We start from the raw sequence: 18,701 nt of genomic DNA on the forward strand, positions 1-18,701 counted from the left end.
AACCAGCCTCCCTTGATCCTTCCTTGCAACTTTTCTTTGAATTTCTTCAAAACAACTACTTAACAATCCTACAATGAAATGTGACTACAAAAAAAAAACTACTGCTTGAGAAAACTTTTTTTCAATAAAAATAATCAACTCCCTCTTTTGAAAATTTGCATACAATATATAGGAAAAACCCCTTAATTCCACTATCTAGAGAAATTAATTGAGAATGAGATTCTTTTTCCATTATTGGATCCATGCGAAATTGATTAATATCCTAGTGGGGGGGGGGGGGGGGGGGGAGTTATATGCAAGGGAATTAAAGAATGAAGATTCCTCTAGAAGCTTCTGATTTCTCCTACAACATGTGTCATAATTGGGAATGGGAAAAAGAATAAATAAATAATGCCTATTTAAATTATATTCTCCAAGTGTGTATGTGGGTCCATTATTTAACCTTTTATAATATTTATTCAACCATATTCAATAGCACAACCACACAAAAAGATATAATAGAAATCGTATCAAATCAAAAGTGATAAAGGAGGGTTGTGACATCCTCCCCCCCTTAAATTGTGCATCGTTCCGATGCACTTATTGAGTGTATCCAAAAGGGTCTATAGTTCATGATTAGTTTAAAACAAAAAAGGAAACAACTATTGCATTTCTTTAGTATCTTCCCATGTGGCATTCTTTTCATCATATTGATTGCATTGTACTTTGCACTGATCAACCTCTCTATTGCACAATTGGCACTAGTGCCTCTCCAAGATTCTGAATAGCTCTATCATTATTCCTCCCATTTCCTGGACCTGTAAAGCATCCCAATTCAAAATATGATTCTCGTCAGGTACATACTTTTTAAAAAGAGATACATGGAAGACATCATGGATTCTGCTCAACTAGGGAGGTAAGGCCAACCAATATGCAACTGGATTAATCCTTTCCAATATTTCAAAAGGCCCAACATACCGAGGTGCAAGCTTAGTCTTTTTCCCAAACCTTATGGAACTCTTGTGTGGCCTAACCCTTAGGAAGACTTTCTCTCCCACCTCAAACTCCCTTGGCGTCATGTTCTTGTCTTCATAACATTTTTGCCTATCTGAGGCTTCCTTCAATCTTTTCCTAATTTCTTTAGTTTTCCTTTCCATTTCCTTCAACATATCAGGTCCAATGATTACTCTGTCTTCAAGACTATCCCAGCTCAAAGGTGTTGGACATGGCCTACCATACAATGCTTCGAAAGGTGTCATTCCCAAATATGTTTGATATGTATTATTGTAAGCAAACTCTACCAGAGGTAGGTAATATTCCCATTTCTTATGTTGGTCCATGTAGTACATGCGACGTAGGTCTTCCAAAATCTGATTTGTCCTCTTTGTTTAACCATCAGTTTCAGTATGGTATGCAGTACTAAAATTTAGTTGAGTTCCCAGAGCTGATTGAAGAGTTGTCCAAAACCTTGAAGTGAATCTAGCATCTCTATCTGATATGATTTTCTCTGGAATTCCATGCAACCTAAATATTTCCTTAACAAAGCGCCTTGTCAAGGTAGGTGCATCATCCATCAGATTCCTTGGTATAAAGTGTGCCACCTTAGTGAGTTTATCAATTACCACCATTATTGTATCATGCCTAGAAGGTGACACAGGCAACCCTTGCACAAAATCCATGCTAATAACTTGTCACTTGTGTTGAGGTACATCATGTAACTATAATAATCCAACTGGATGTCTATGCTCTACCTTTACCCTTTGACACTCCAAACATTTAGCCACATACTTGACTATGTCATTCTTCATCCCTTGCCAAAAGTATAACTTCTTTAGATCTGCATAAAGTTTGTTAATCCCCGGGTGCCCTAAGTAAGGGGCATTATGAGCCTCCAACAAGACTACCTTCCTTAAGTCCCTTGAACTAGGAACATAGATTCTATTATTGTATCTGAGCAACCCATCTTCATCTAATGTATACCCTTCAACCTTAGGATCCATTGGATCGTATTCTAAACTCAATTTGACTTTCTCATACCATGGGTCATGTCCCTACTCATCCATTACTTGCCTTTTGAAAGAAGTTTTGAATGTTGCTATAGTCATCAAGTGTCTCCTCCTAATTAAAGCATCTGCCACCCTATTTTCCTTCCCCTTAATATATTCAATTTCAAAATCATATTCACTTAGAAACTCTAACCACCTTCTTTGTCTAGCATTTAAGTGGGGTTGGATAAAGATGTACTTTAGTCCTTGGTTATCTAACTTTAACTCAAAGGGCTTCCCTAGTAAGAAGTGTCTACATTTCTATAGGGCATGCACAATCACTGCTAACTCTAAGTCATGGGGTGCATAATTAACTTTATGAGTCTTCAGCTTCTTGGATTTGTAAGCTACTACCTCTTCATCTTCGACAAGTACTCCTCCTAAACCTTCAATAGAAGCGTCAGTTACGACTGTGAAGTGTCCATTCAGATCTAGTACCTTTAGAATGGGTGCTGAAGTTAGTTTCCCCTTCAAAATTTGAAATGTCTTATCACTTTGCTCTATCCACTCAAACCTTTTACCCTCCCTCTATAATGAGGTGATGGGGTTTGCTATCTTAGAGAATCCTTCCACAAACCTCCTATAGTACCCTGCTAGCCCCATAAAGCTTCTTACCTCTGAAAAGTTTTTAGGGATCGTCCATTCTACTATTGTCTTTATCTTATTTGGATCAACTGTTATTCCTTCCTTTGATATTATAAACCCAAGGTAGTGAATATTTTCCTCGAAGAAGGCACATTTTGACAGTTTCCCATATAACTTATGTTCCCTCAACCTTTGCAAAACAATTTGTAGGTGTACTAAATGTTCCTCCTCATTCCTAGAGTAAATCAAGATGTCGTCCAGAAATACCAAAACAAATTTGTCCAAGTAGTCATGGATTACACTATTCATTAGATTCATAAATGTCGTTGGGGCATTGGTTACACCAAAAGGTACTACTGTGAATTCATAATGCCCATATCTAGTCCTGAAAGTTGTCTTCAGAATGTCCTCCTCTTTAATTCTGAGTTGATGATATCTTGGTCGAAGATCTATCTTTGAGAAAACTATTTCTCCTTTCATTTGGTCAAAAAGATCCTTTATTCGAGGTAAGGGATACCTATTCTTTATTGTGACCTTGTTCAAAATCTTATAGTCGATGCATAGTCTTAAGGTTCCATCCTTCTTCTTAACGAATAAGACTGGTGCTCCCCATGGTGATACACTTGGCCTTATTAATCCCTTAGCTAAGAGTTCCTCTAATTGCATTTTGAGCTATTGTAATTCAGTTGTGTTCATTCGGTAAGGTGCCCTTGATACTGGTTTAGCTCTCGGTAATAAGTCAATAGAAAAGTCAAACTTCCTTTTAGGGGGTAAGCCGGGTAATTCTTCTAGAAATATATCCTTGAATTCTCGTAAGAAAGGGGTATTTTCAAAGGTTAGGGTATTTTCCTCTTCTCCTTCATCAATTTCAACCATATAGATTAGGCCTCCTCTTCTTCTTTCCTTCTTTAATTGCATGGCTGATATGGTTTCTATATTAATGGGGTTAAACTTTCCTTGGATTTTGACCCTTTCCACCCCATCGTCCAAACATTCAACAACTTTGTTACAGCAATCTACATTAGCTTGATGATCCGTTAACCAACTCATTCCAATAATTACATCATATAACCCTAGGGGTGCCACATAGAGATCTACCCTTGTTTCAAACTCAGAAAATTGTACCCTTGCCCTCGGCAAACACTTAGTTACTTCCCTAGTTGCCTTATCCCCATATTGAAGCATCCATGATGACTCTATTTGATTAACTTTTAATGCATATTTGCTTACTAATTCAGGTGAGATGAAACATTCAGATGACCTAGTGTCAATTAGAATTGAAATTGGTTGTTCAAATAGTGTACCTGTAGTTTCCACAGGAACATTCTGGAATCTTGCTCTTCAGTTCCTAACTGTTGCATGAATCCTTTGTTGAGGCGGTTGATTGGCCCTAATATGACCTTGCATCCTAGGACATTCTATAGGAAAATGGTTTCCCCCACACATAAAACATCCACCTGGAGGACCCCTCCTTCCTTGATTCCTAGGGGGATCATTCCTTGTTTCATTGGCCCTGGGTGGATAAGTTATCCTGTCCTACTAGTCATTCCTATTATAATTGCCCTTGTTATTATTGCCCCTATTATTATTATTATTTCCATTCCTCTAATATTTTAGGGGGTGGCCTTCTTTCGGAAGAATTATTCCTTTGACTTTTGTTGAAGTTAGTGTTCCCCTTGAATTCCTACTTCCTTTTAAAAGAGTGATTCCCATTATAGTTCTGCCTTGCTGCTGTTAGGGCTTGAATCTTTCTCTCCTGCCTTAGGGACTTTTCAAGTACTTTGTTCATGTTTTTGGGTCCATGCATGTCAACCTCTGCCCCTATGTTGGTATTTAGTCCCAAAATGAACTTCCTCGCTTGACCTTCTTCATCTATCTGGTACATAGGTACGTACTTAAGCAATTTGGCGAACTTATCCCAATATTGTTGGACTAATAGGGGCCCTTGTCGTATATTATGGAACTCTGTCACCTTCTCATCAAAGAACAATTGAGGGAGCCACCTTTTACGAAAGTGGTGAACAAATTGATCCCATGTGATCGTATCCCTACTATACCCATTTTGCTCCTTGGTGTTGGTCCACCAACTGGCTGCCTCCCCTATGAGTTGATAAGAACCCCACAAGGCCTTGGTTGTTTCTCTAAAATCTCTTAGTTCAAAATACTTTTCCATTTCATTTAACCAATTTTCAGCTCCTTCACCAATTTGCCTCCCATCGAACTTGGGGGGGTGATTTTTTTCAAATCCTTGGAGAGTTCCAATATGTTATTTTCTTTTCTATTGTCCATCACATGCCCTTGATTGCTACCAGGGTTCCCATTTTCAATTCCACTTCAATTTTCAATGTCATTCTGCCTTGCCCTATGATCCTGCATTGATTGCTCCAAGAAGTTGATCTTATCTCTTTGTTCGGTTAGCAGATTGATTATAGCCTCGACCCCATCTTTGTTATTCCCTTGGTTATGTTGATTCCCTTCATGGTTTTCCTCATGGTGTTCTTCATGGTTTTCTTCATAATTTTCCTCATGGTTAGCTTCCCTTTGTCTCCTAGTGGTAGCACGTCTTCCATTTCCCCTTCCTCTTCCTCTTCCTCTTCCCCTTCCTCTAGCCATCTAGGGTTTTACCTGAAAATTAAATTATGTAGTTAGTTCTTCTTTTAAGATTTTATAATTTAATCTCTACCATTGCAAGACATTCCCTTAGTTGTGTAAACTGAAGTGAGCACAAGACCTAGATTTGAACCTTTGCTCTGATACCACATGTAATAACCCACTTTAAACTTAACCCAACAAAATTTGACCACTTTTTTTTTTGTTTAATTTAATCGTTTGTGTTTGATTCAATCGCATACTTTGGGCATCCATCCATTTGGATTAGGCATTCATCCATCCGGGATGAGCATCTAACCATATGGGTTAGGCATCTATCCATACGAAACAAAAGGTTTCATCTATCCAATACAGGATAGGCATCTACCCATACGGGGTAGGCATCTATCCAATTGAGATAGGAGGTGCTCTGGCCAGAGACTTAGACTCGTCGGGACCATTCGAGTCCTGAGTCACTCACTAAGTACTACACTCCTCTAATAGGAGTGTACCAAGGTCACCGTCCTTAAGAGAAATCAAAATAACATAATGCAAGCTTGAATTCTACCTCAGAATTTGGCTTAAAGCCTCGGGAAGTCAAACGAATCCATACGGGATTCCTTTCAAGCATGCATTGAATTACTTTTTCTTTTATTACACTTATCTTTCAAATTAGGATTCTTCGCAATCCTTCTTCTTACCAAAACCTAGACCCCATCCACGAATGCTTGAGTACTACGAACAACTCCGTCCCTAGACTGCCTACATACCTATTTTGGCATGGGATCAAGGCGTAAAGTATGTAGTTCTATTTTCTAATCTATGGTTTAATGTAAACTATTTGGTGGGTACGCAACCCTTTCTATGGTCAATGTCCCAAACAGTTTATTTGCGGTTGCTACCCACAGTGGTAGCACTTAAGAAAAGGATCAAGATGGCCTATTGCTTGTGGCCTAAAACAACTAGATCCTAATACCTACAATAAGCATCACCCTTGACCCAATTGTTAATCGTCAGCAACTCTTCGAGATTAAATCAATTTCATAAAAGCATTTCACTCAATCAACCTAAAGGGGGTTTACTATAGTTTAACTCAGCAGATGTAAAATCATTTAAGGATTATCTTATTATATTATCGATCCAAGGGAGATTACCCACCCCTTGGATTTTAACTTCCAAGTGTCCCTTATTACTCCGCGATGATTTATAGGGACAATGCTACAGACGTTGTTGATGCGGCTTTATTAGGCATTAAGTGCAGCAGTTCAACATGACGGCATTACCCGTAAGCGTGACCCAGAGGCACCGTAAATACCAAACGCTGCTAGGTTTTGGTTTTCCGACTTCCTTTGTTTAGTTTTCTAACTAAGAAGCTATGAAAAACTTTTTAATTAGCATCATGCTTGAAACAATTATGAAATGAATGTGCATAATTAGACATTGCAAAGTTTAATTAATTAAAATAACTACTTCTATGGGATTCATGTACCACTTGATAAAAATACCATCCTTCTACAACTAAACTATTTAATATTTTAAACTTGAAATTTAACTTGCACAATAATGACAATTATGAAACTCGTATATTGATAATTAAAATGTGTAACTTGCATGAAGATGATGAAAATGTAACTTTCTCATCAATAAATGCAAATAATGTATAAGTAATTCGCATGATGCAAGAATAGTGTAACTTACATGCAAGATTAAGCAATGTTTTATTCCTGCCACGAGAATAATTAATTATAGAGTCACTAGTTCAAAAATAGCAAATAGTTTAGACATTAGACAAATTTTGGATCAATTCATAACAATATAAATTAATTGCTTTTAATGGATCTAAAATACCAACTCAGTAACCCAATAAATCTCAAATAGATTGAGAGATTCCAATCATAAAATTTGATATACTTTAGTTTACAATTATAAATTTACTAAATAATGATCTCAATTATTTATAAATTTTTCTAAGTTTAATTTTACTAACTAAAATTTAAATTAAAGAAAACATTAGCAATTTCCTTTGCAAATTAATATATAAAAAAAAATCTAAATAAATAAAAAAAGAATACGAAATTAAGTTTTAATTGTCAAATGGGGAGTGGGGGCCACGGGTCCCATCACCCCTGCCATTACATTAACTCCCCCTCCCCCCTATGCGTTGATTGTTTAACTTATTTTATGTAAAAAAAAAAAATTGAAACTTACTTTATTTTATTTTATTCTTTTTAAAAAAAAAAATTTATCGTATAAATTCATTAAGGCTATATATATATATATATATATATATATATATATATGGTTTTATTCCATTTTTATTAATAGATTAAGAGGGGTATATATAAAAATGTTATTATATAGAAAAAAATAAGAATTTAATCACAGGAATGAAAGATAATAGAGAGAAATTATTTCAGATGATTTCACAGGAGCACAAAAAAATACATTATGTTGGAAATTGAGGCAAGCAAATACAACAAAGAGGAGATTTTATAAAATTTATCTCATGACAGCCATGTTCATCTATAGAGAGGAAGAAATTACTTAAAGGTTTTAAGAAGATCAAATCGATATCAAGAGAGGGAAGAGAAAAAAATGGATTTACTCTTAAGAATTAAATAAGTTTTGGTACACAAATTTAAATTCAACACAAGATTCTTACATAAAAAATTAATTTCCATTCACATTAAGTTTTGTTCACAGGAAAGAAAACAAGAAAAATAAGATTGAAATTAATCTTTAATCCCAAATAGTTTCATTCAAAGGAAAATAAGATTTCATTTATTCATTCTAATTCACAACAAGAATTTAAAACAAGATTTCATTTATTTAATCTAATTCACAACAAGAATTTAAAACAAGATTTCATTTATTTAATCTAATCCACAACAAGAATTTAAAACCAGAATTCAATTATTTAATCTAATTCACGGCAAGAATTTAAAACAAGATTTCAATTATTTAATCTAATTTACAATAAGAATTTAAAACAAGATTTGATTTATTTAATCTAATTCACAGCAAGAATTTAAAACAAGATTTCAATTAATTAATCTAATTCACAGCAAGAATTTAAAAGAAGATTTCATTTATTTAATCTAATTCACAACAAGAATTTAAAAAAAGATTTCAATTAATTAATCTAATTCACAGCAAGAATTTAAAACAAGATTTCATTTATTTAATCCAATTGACAGCAAGAACAAGATGCATGATTCAATTAAAAAAAGAGAACCTAGATACTTGCAGCTTGATGTAGAATCGCCTCTGAATTCTTCAACTAGCCTCCCTTGATCCTTCCTTGCAACTTTTCTTTGAATTTCTTCAAAACAACTACTTAACAATCCTACAATGAAATGTGACTACAAAAAAAACTACTTCTTGAGAAAACTTTTTTTCAATAAAAATAATCAACCCCCTCTTTTGAAAATTTGCATACAATATATAGGAAAAACCCCTTAATTCCACTATCTAGAGAAATTAATTGAGAATGAGATTCTTTTTCCAATATTTGATCCATGCAAAATTGATTAATATCCTAGTGGGGGGGGGAGGAGGGAGTTACATGCAAGAGAATTAAAGAATGAAGATTCCTCTAGAAGCTTCTAATTTCTCCTACAATATGTGTCATAATTGGGAATGGGAAAATAAATAAATAAATAATGCCTATTTAAATTATATTCTCCAAGTGTGTATGTGGGTCCATTATTTAACCTTTTATAATATTTATTCAACCATATTCAATAGCTCAACCACACAAAAAAATATAATAGAAATTGTATCAAATCAAAAGTGATAAAGGAGGGTTCTGACACATTTCTACTAAGGTCCTATTCTTCCTTTCAACTACACTATTTTGTTGGGGAGTATATCTATTAGTCATTTTTCTCTATATCCCATGATATTGATAAAAAAGATTTGAACCTATTGTTGACATATTCTCCACCATTATCAGTTCTTATTCTAATGATCTTATTCCCACTTTAATTTTCCACAAATGCTTTAAACATTTCAAATTTGCTAAACACTTCATCTTTTTGTTTAAGAAAGTAAACCTAGACTTTTCTTGAAAAATCATCAATGAATGTTAAGATGTACCTAGCTCCCCACTTTGATGTTGGATTCATAGGCCCACATAAATCATTATGGATAAGTTCAAGAGATTTACTTGCCCTCCATGTAGATCTTTCAAAGATATCTCTGTGTTGTTTTCCAACCATGCATCCTTCACGCACATTTGTATTTATCTTTATCTAGGGTAGTCCATCAACCATATTCATTTTTGAAAGCATACACAAACTTTGATAATTTAAATGACCATATCTTTGATGCCATAACTCACTTGTAGGTCATATGTTGGCTAGCTCCCGAATAATTATACCATGTGTCACTTGAATTTCCTTGAGTAACCAAAGAAGCTATCATTATATTATGATCACCCTCTTCTTGAGCAAAATTTGATTGCCTTCTTTGATTAAATCTCCTTTGTCCATATGATTTCTTAAAACATTGATCATTTTTAACTTGTTAGTTCTTTCATACATTGTTTGCAAAGTTTCTCATATTTCCTTTGTTGTTTTCAAACTTTGAACATGTGGCCTAACCTCTGGACTAATTTGCCATAAGATTGTAGCTCATGCATTCATATCCATTTTATCCCATTTTCATGTTTTGTCTGTTTTCTCGAAACAAAGCTTACAATGATAGGATGATTGGAGGATGCTTCATTGATTCAAAGATCTCGAGAGAATCCTTGTGAAATCCATTTTGTGTACATTGTGTAATGATTTCATTTCATTCCTTGAGACGATATCTCTTTGAGCATTCTGTCGAACAATTTACATTTGCTGTCGATGATTCCACATTTTGTATGCATGTCTACGAGTGCAGTTATAACCCAAACATCTGATTGAAGTCATGTAATATTTATGCTTTGGCGAATGATCATACCCCATTGCAATTCTCCCATTTCAGCACAAGCGCATATGATGTCTTCAAGGTTTCTAGAGCATTTCTTGGGAAATTTTGTCAAACATTTCATGAGCCAAAACTGTGCTTTCACAGTTCATATGCTTTGATTAATGTTCATACGTTGTGCAAGTAGAAAGATGATGGCTTTACCACTGTAAACTGCATTTGCTTGGAATTTTCAAAAGCCCTTTGCAACACATCCATTTGTGTACTTTCTGTAATCATGGCGTCCATGGGATCATATGCCTCATAGGCATTCTGTCAAACGATTCACGTACTTCCTCTATGCTTACATATATGGACGCACCTTGTCTTTGCTTAAACAATTTGCATATATGTAGGCCTATACAGTGACAATTCCAACATCTAACACTATTTCAAAACTTCCATTGTTGCAGAGATACAAAGGATACTACAAGATTGTGGGATTTGGTTTTATAACTGCTCATTGTGTTTTCTTGAATGTTTCTCAAGTGTTTGCAACAAATTGACATTCTATGACATATATTGCAACCATTTGATTCCATTCAATGACACCTGTTTAGAGCAATCTGTCTTGGTGCAGGAGTAGAGAGTATGCGGGTAGAGGTTGGAGCAAATAACTTTGCAAACTGGCTTTTCAACAACTGGGTTTTTGGAGTAGTTAATATAGCTATTTTTCAAAATTCATAGTTCACAATATAGTTAGAAATTATGTTCCAACTACTTTTTCTATGTTTACAGCTAAAATTGAAATGGAGCCAGATAGAACAAACAATTGAATGAAATCAAATACCAGTTCATGCTTCTAAGTTTTCAAGTATAATGTGCTTCAAGTTTATATTTTCAATCAGAAATTATTTGTTAGCCTCCTTGATGTAATTATTATGATGTTCACATTGTTGATTGGATCAGCTACTATGTATTCGTCATGGTATATTGCAGCCTTGTTACTGCTGTTTTTTGTTCTTGTATGATGAACTTATTTGAACAAACTTAACTACAGATTATTTGAATTTTTTTTCTTTTATATGTAATCCATTTTTTAAGACTGGTCGTCCATTTTTTAAGTTTGTTATTTATTTCATTTATAATATTCAATTTTTTTTTTGTTTTATAGTTGTTGTTATCACCTCTCCCAATAACATCAAAATCGCACGATTAAGGTTTTTTAAAATCGGCCAAGAGCTTTAAATCCCCGAGATCAACAACTAGGTAGCGGCAACCAGATAGAAGTTGCAGAGGAGGTGTGGGTTTTTTAGAGGAGCACTCACCATGTAGTCGCGGAGGTGCTGGGGAGACAAGGCGGTGGCAGAGCCGCCTCCTCCCAAAGATCCGTTTGGCATGCATGCAGGACACATTCTGCAGTGGGTTTTTTGCAGAGGAAAATGGGTTGATGCCCTAGTTTCGCCTGCTTGCGATGGCGGGGGAATCACATCTGAGTTTCCTTCCTCTGTGTATTTCAAAGGATTTTTTCGGCAAAAAGGAAATCGAGGTAAAAATTTGAGAAATTGGCAGAAGAATGGCCAAAAGCAGTTTCATCATGCTAGGATTTTTGATAATAAGGCTCGGCTTGGTCTGCCAAGAGACTCTGCTAATTCATAGCCATTAAAAAAGAGCTTGGAAGGTCAAGATATGAATGTTGTTTTTCCCTCACAACCTGCTTCATCCCCGGTTCCGTTAATTGATGCCTTCGATGCTACTTTAGGAAAGAAGGCACATGATCTTCGAGCTTTGGCAGTTGTTATCCAGGTTTGGGGTGACTCTCTTCCTCTGTCTCAGCTTCATTATAAAATACATGCACATTGGTATGCCACTTTATATTTCCATGTTCTCTTTGCAAGTTCGTTCATTGTTATTTTTGATTCTACATTTGCTAGAGATAAGGCATTGTGTGCTCCATTTTTCTGGCTTGGAAAAAATCTGATCTTTGTAGAAACTTGGAAGCCCTTTCTCGCTTCCTCTAAGGTTGGTCCAAAATAGGTCCCCACTTGGTTTAAACTTCCTTTGTTGCCATCAGAATTTGTTGAATCTGATATTTTTAACTAAGATCGGGGATTCTTTTGGCAAATTTCTATTGTCTCATTCGGTATTTGAGGATGGGGTAGTGGTGGTAAAAATTTGTGTTTTAATTTCACCTAAACTTTCTCTGCCAAAGTTTTGTAATATTCGGTCTCCTTTTGGTCTTTGGCGTCAAAATTTGTTAAAAGATTCTAGGAATTTTGGCTGTTCTTCGGTGACTATGGACTCTCCTCTGTTTTTTCACATGAAAACCATACAATTTGGCTCAGGTGTTATTGATTCCTCTTTTGATAGGGATGCAAAGTTGTTTGTTTGGAGTAAGAACCGTTTAGATATATCTGTTGCTAATTTACCTCCCCCTAAAAAGGCTACGTTCATGCTTGAAGCTTTGGCAGAGGCTTCTCTACGTTCTATTCCTCCCCCAAGGACTGGGTGTGTGAAGGGTTCTTTTTTGAATAATCCTAATGTTACTAATGATGCTTTACCTACGGGAAAGTCTTCTGCTAAGCTTGGGAAATTTTTAGGGTCTAAGATACAATTTTCTGAAGGGCTGAATACCTCAGAACATCCTAGGGATGTTGATGTTGTCCCAGATGAGCAGCTTATTGCTCAGGTGCAAGATATTGCTAATACAAATAAGGTCTCTCTCAATTATGATCTTGCCAATAAAGTGATCTCTTCAATCTCAGTTGATTTGGGTACTCTGGAAAATGACTTGGCTGCTTTTCCCACTACAAACTCCTTTGATGTTCTTAATTTGGATAAAGTCGTAGTGACATCAAATCCTGGGCCATCTTCGGCTCACATTCTTCTAGAGGAGGTAGAGGGTCAGGTGGCTTCGGCTCTAGAGGATAGATTTCCTCCAAACACTTATTTGGGCAATTATGGTCTTCCTGTAATACAAACCCCTCTTTCTCCCACATTGTCAACTCCTGGGAAAAGAGGCCGTAAACCCAAATCTGTTAAAACTAATCTTGAAATTGATACGAGAATTCAGTCAACTCTTCTTTCCTCTTTGGAAACTTCAAGAAAGAAGAGATCCAAAAAACCCTTTAGTCCACCAGTCACAAGAGGCTTGGCGACTAAGCGTAGTCTTCACAAGACCTTTTTGGCAAGTAAGGTTTCTTCGGTTTCTTTGGAAATCTAGAGGGGAGAAGATGCCTCCCCTCAAGGCCAATGAGGATTTTATCTTGGAATGTTAGGGGCTTAAATGCCCCTAACAAGCGACGCTTGATTAAGTCACAATTGGACTTAATGAAGTGTGATGTGTTCATGATTCAAGAAACTAAGTTAAATCTCTCTTCAGCTGATAGATTATTCTCTTCCTGGAAAGTATGAAATTTTTGTGCTTCTCCCTCTTCAAGTGCTTCTGGGGGTCTTGTGTTTCTTTGGAAAGATTCTAGTGTTCATTTCTCATTAATTGCTTCTTCATCCAACTGGATGCTTGGTCTAGTCAAAAGTAGGATATCTAACTTAAAATTTTGGCTCTTTAATGTTTATGGGTCGTTTGGGGTTTTAGAAAAAAGAAACCTTTGGGAATTTTTGGCTTCCGTTGCGCAATGTTTTTCTAATTTTGGGTGGGGGATTTTAATGCAATTACTAGTTTGAATGAAAAGGTTGGGGGAATCATCCCTAACAAGCATTCTATGTCAGATTTTTGCTTCTTCATTCAGTCTTTAAATTTGGTTGATTGTAAACTCCTTAATGGGACATTTACATGGACCAACATGCGTAGGGACTTTTGCCAAATTGCTGAGAGATTGGACCGTTTTCTGGTTTCAGAAAACTGGTTCAGTTTGGGATAGGACTTTGTTTCCTCAGTTCTCCCCTTTACTAGCTCTGATCATCTTCCTATTCAGTTTACTATTTTTGAGGATAGGGCTCCTCAGAAGTTACCTTTTATGTTTGAGCCAATGTGGTTTCAGGATCAATCTTTCCTACCTTCATTAAAGCAATGGTGGTGTTCTGCTTCGTTCTTTCCTGGATCCTGGATGTTTCAGCTTGTTAAGAAGATGGGTTTCTTAAAACATAAGATTAAGGTGTGGAATGTATCACATTTCAAGAACATTTTCGGGGAAAAGGCTAGGATTCAAGAAGAAATTGAACAAATTAATAAGACCGTTATGGCTTTAGGAATGTCCTCTCTTTTGTATGATAGGTTGAAGTTGTTGAACTTTCAACTTTCTGAGACTTTGGCTAGGGAAGAATCTTATTGGAGGCAGAAGTCTAGAGATCTTTGGCTTTCCGATGGGGATAGAAATACAAAGTTTTTCCATTCCTCGACCAAGCTCAAGAGGTAGCGTAATCGAATTTCCTACATTACTAACTCTAATGGAAACAATTTGGTAGATAAGGAAGAGATTGCTTCCGAAGTTGTTATGTTCTTTAAGTTACTTCTTACAGCGGATCTAGTTGTGTTAGATAATGAAATTGTGCAATCGATCCCCTCTTTAGTTTCTCAAGAAGATAATAAGAAGCTTATGGCTCCCTTTACTCTAGCCGAACGGAAAGAGATAGTCTTCTCCATGCATCTGGAGAAGGCCCCGGGTCCGGATGGGTTTACGACACTATTCTTTCAAAAGTGTTGGGAGTTTATAGGGAATGACGTATTGCTAGCCTTGGAGGAATCTAGAAGAAATAGGTCTATTATTAGAGATCTTAATACTACTCTTATTGCTATCATTCTGAAGGTGGATAATCCTACTTCGTTCTCGGATTTTCGTCTGATTGCCTTGTGTACTACTTTATATAAAATCTTTATTAAGGCAATTTTGGTTAGGCTATCTAGGCTCCTCCCTCAGATTGTCTCCCTAGAACAGGGAGGATTTGTTCCTGGTCGGGAAACATCTGAAGGTGTGATTGTAGCTCACGAAGTTCTACAATCCATTTCTCAACAAAAGGTTCCGGCTATGATACTTAAGCTAGACATGCTGAAGGCTTATGATCGAGTCAACTAGTAGGCTCTTAGGGTTGTTTTATATCATCTGGGATTTTCGCGTTGTTGGGTTAAGTGGGTGTTTTCTTGTATATCTTCTGCTCACTTTTCAGTTTTGGTTAATGGTTCCCCATCAGGGTTTTTTGCTTCCTCTCGAGGACTTAGGCAAGGGGATCCTTTGTCTCCTTTTCTATTTATCCTTTTGGCAGAAGCATTAAGTAGGGCCATCTCTAGTGCTACAGCTTCTGGTTTATGGTCAGGTATTAGAATAGATGGCGTCCCTTCTCCACAATCTCATTGCTTGTTTGTGGATGATACACTTCTGTTCGGGGCAACCTCTCTAAGGGAGGCTCGTGTTATTAAGAAAATTATTTATGATTATGCAGCCTTTTATAGACAAAGTGTTAATAATCATAAATCCAAAATCTTTTTTGTGAATGTCTCCCCTCTAGTTAAAAATAGACTCGTCCGCTTTTAGAGTTTTCAAGTTGGGACCCTTCCATGTGTATACCTGGGCATTCCTTTTTTTCTAGGGTCGGATAAGGCTTCCTTTTGGAATAGAATTGTTCATTCAATATCCTCCCGAATCTCTTCCTGGAATCATAAGTGGCTGACGATGGCTGATAAAATTCTTTTAATTAAATCAGTTTTGAATGCCATCCCCACATATTTGATATCCGTTTTGCAGGCTCCCCCCCAAGTTATTAAGAACATTAGGGTCTCCCTTAGGACCTTTCTTTGGAATGATAACTTGGGTGATAAGCCGAGGATTCCTCTCTTGTCTTCGGATAAAATTTGTCGTCCCAAAGAGCTGGGGGGTGCGGGCATTCATAATTTAGCTATTCAGAATAAGGCTTTGGGAGTAAAATTGGTTTGGAAGTTATATGTTGACCCTCATAGTAAATGGGCTGCTATAATGTTTGCTAAGTATTTAAGGGGTGCTTCCAGAGAAAGGATTTTTACTGCTTCATGTCTTCCAAAAGGTTCGACTTTTTGGAATTTTTTAGTTTCATGTAGGATGGTTATTTTACCACATCTATCCTGGGTTGTCAATAATGGGAAGAAAGTTCAGTTTTGGGATGAAGTCTGGAATGGGCACTCTGCCCTTTCAGTTATCCAAGACTGGTCCCCTTTGTCTAGTATTTTATTAGAATTTTGGGGGCCTTTTGTTACCGATTATTTTGACATTGTCTCCTCTGGTCCTTATGTGATTGCGAATTGGAAGATTATCCCTCCCTTGTCAGTTGATATTAATCTTTTTTTGGCTTTTGTGGAAGAACTTCACAAAAGACCCCTTGTTTTCCAAAATAAAGAGGACTCCTTGGTTTGGATTAAGAGTGCTGCTAGTTCTTATTCAGTTAAAGAAGGTTATAATTCTTTAGTTCAGACTTCTCCATCCCCTTGCCGGCCTACTAAGCTTTTTTGGCACCCGGCTTGTCTTCCTATAGCAAGGTCATTTGCTTGGTTGGCAGTCCAAGATAAGGTTCTCACCGGAATGCGCTTGGACAGACTTGGGATTACGGCTGTATTTCCTTGTGTTTTTTGTGGTCATTGTATGGAATCCATGGATCATCTTTTCTTGTTTTGTCCATTTGCTTCTGAGTGTTGGTATTGGTTATTTAGCATGCTTGGTTGGTCTTCTGCGATAGGTCCCAATCTTCTTTCACATTTCATGGCCTGGCCTTTGTTGTTTTCCTCATCATACTATTCATCCCTTTGGATTGTGGCCCCATCACTGGTAATTTGGAATATTTGGCTTGAAAGAAATTCTAGAATTTTTAATCATAAAAATACCACTTTCTCTGAAGTAATTGGTAAAATTCAAACCTCCATCAGTGAGGTGGTTCTTTCATTCATTCATAAAAACTTAGATCATCTCAGTTCTTTCTCTCATTGGGATAATCAGGTTACTTGGAAATTGTCTGCACTTCGTCTGATGCCTTCCCATGGGGCTGTATTAGGAGGTCTATCTTCTATGGTTAAACGAAAATTGGCCAGATGGACTCCCCCTCCATTCCCTTCATTCAAACTTCAATTTGATGGAGCCTCAAAGGGAAATCCGGGAAAGTCTGGTATTGGAGTAGTTATTTTTTATCATTCTTCAAAAGTCATCAAAGCTGTGGGTAAACAAATTGGACATGGTACCAACAACACGACTGAGTTTCAGGCTTTATCCTTTGGGCTTGATATCGCTCTTTCATTAAACATTAAAGACATTGTTATTGAAGGCGATTGCATGGTTGCGTTTCAAGTGGTTGTAGCCAAGAAATGTCTATCTGGGCATCTTCAATATTTCTTAGATCACATTCTTCAGCAGTTAAAATGCTTTTCCACTTTTTCAATTTCGCATTGTTTTAGGGAGATCAACGTCATTGCGGATTTTTTAGCTAATAAGGCTATTGTGGAGGGTGTCGATTTCCTGGAGGTCTCTCCCTCGGACATTCCTGCATCTTGCATGAAGATGATTTCTTTATAGGTGGTCCTCCTTGAAATCCCACTTCACTATCTATGCTTCGTTAGTATATGTAGTAAAGATGTTGGCCTTCATGACAATTTTGTGCTATTGATACCTTTTGTTAGATTTCATTCATGGGGTAGGAAATTGGTTGGGTTTCTTCTACTGGTATGAGATGCCTAATGTATTTGTAACTTCTTATGTCTCCTTGCTTTATGTGATGGTTACTTCCCTATATGGCTATAGGGGGGATGTTGTCCTGCCTTATGGCAACATTCTTGTTGTAGTCATATTTGGTAGTTTCTTCGCACAAAGTCTGGAGGTAGGAGGGGTACCTTAAGCAGTTATTTTTTCCTCTTCGCTTCATTTGGTATCATGATCTATTGGTGATTCAGGTAGTTGTTCTAATGATTGAGGATATTATGCTATTCGATGGCTTTATCATTGTGTGATCATCCTCATATTAGCAGGTTTCTTTCATGATGTGATAATTATGACATGGTGATCCTGTTCTCAGTTATATTGATTGTTGTTGGGCACTTATGGCTATCATTCGATCTTTGTCTTGCTTTTCACTCTAACAGCATGTTCTGTTTTCTATGGAGAATTCTTACCAAATTCAGCGGATGGTGGATTTTTCTAAGGAATTGGAAAGGGCAATTAATGTGGTATTGCAGAGGATTTCTTATTTGGATATTATTCCTTTAGGTTACTACTTTGGATTATTCTTTGGTTCGGTCTCATCCTCCTCCCTGAGGGTCTTCAATATCCTTCCCTGCTTCTTATTTGGATCTGTCTATGTTTGCTCACCATATTTGTGATGGCAGGATCTCTTATTCTTGGTTCTCTCATGGCTTTGAGTTTTGTTTTCTTCGGAGCTTTGGATTCTTGTGGTGTTTAGACAGACTGGATTTTGGGGTGATGGCTCTGATCTTTGGTGGACATTCTTGACTCCATCTTCATATGTTCTCTGTTAGGTTGATTCTTATAGCTTCCTTTATATCTAATGTGGATAGCAATGCATTGCAACGTATCTGGGGGGTTTTGGTATGCCCATGGGCTTTTTGTAATGGGTAGATAGGCTTATGTTTTCTTGAGCGAAGGGTTTTCTTACTAGTTCTTTCCCTTCAGTGCTCTTTGA

This window comes from Cryptomeria japonica, chromosome 8, assembly GCF_030272615.1.
Source record: "Cryptomeria japonica chromosome 8, Sugi_1.0, whole genome shotgun sequence".
NCBI classification, from domain to species: Eukaryota; Viridiplantae; Streptophyta; class Pinopsida; order Cupressales; family Cupressaceae; genus Cryptomeria; species Cryptomeria japonica.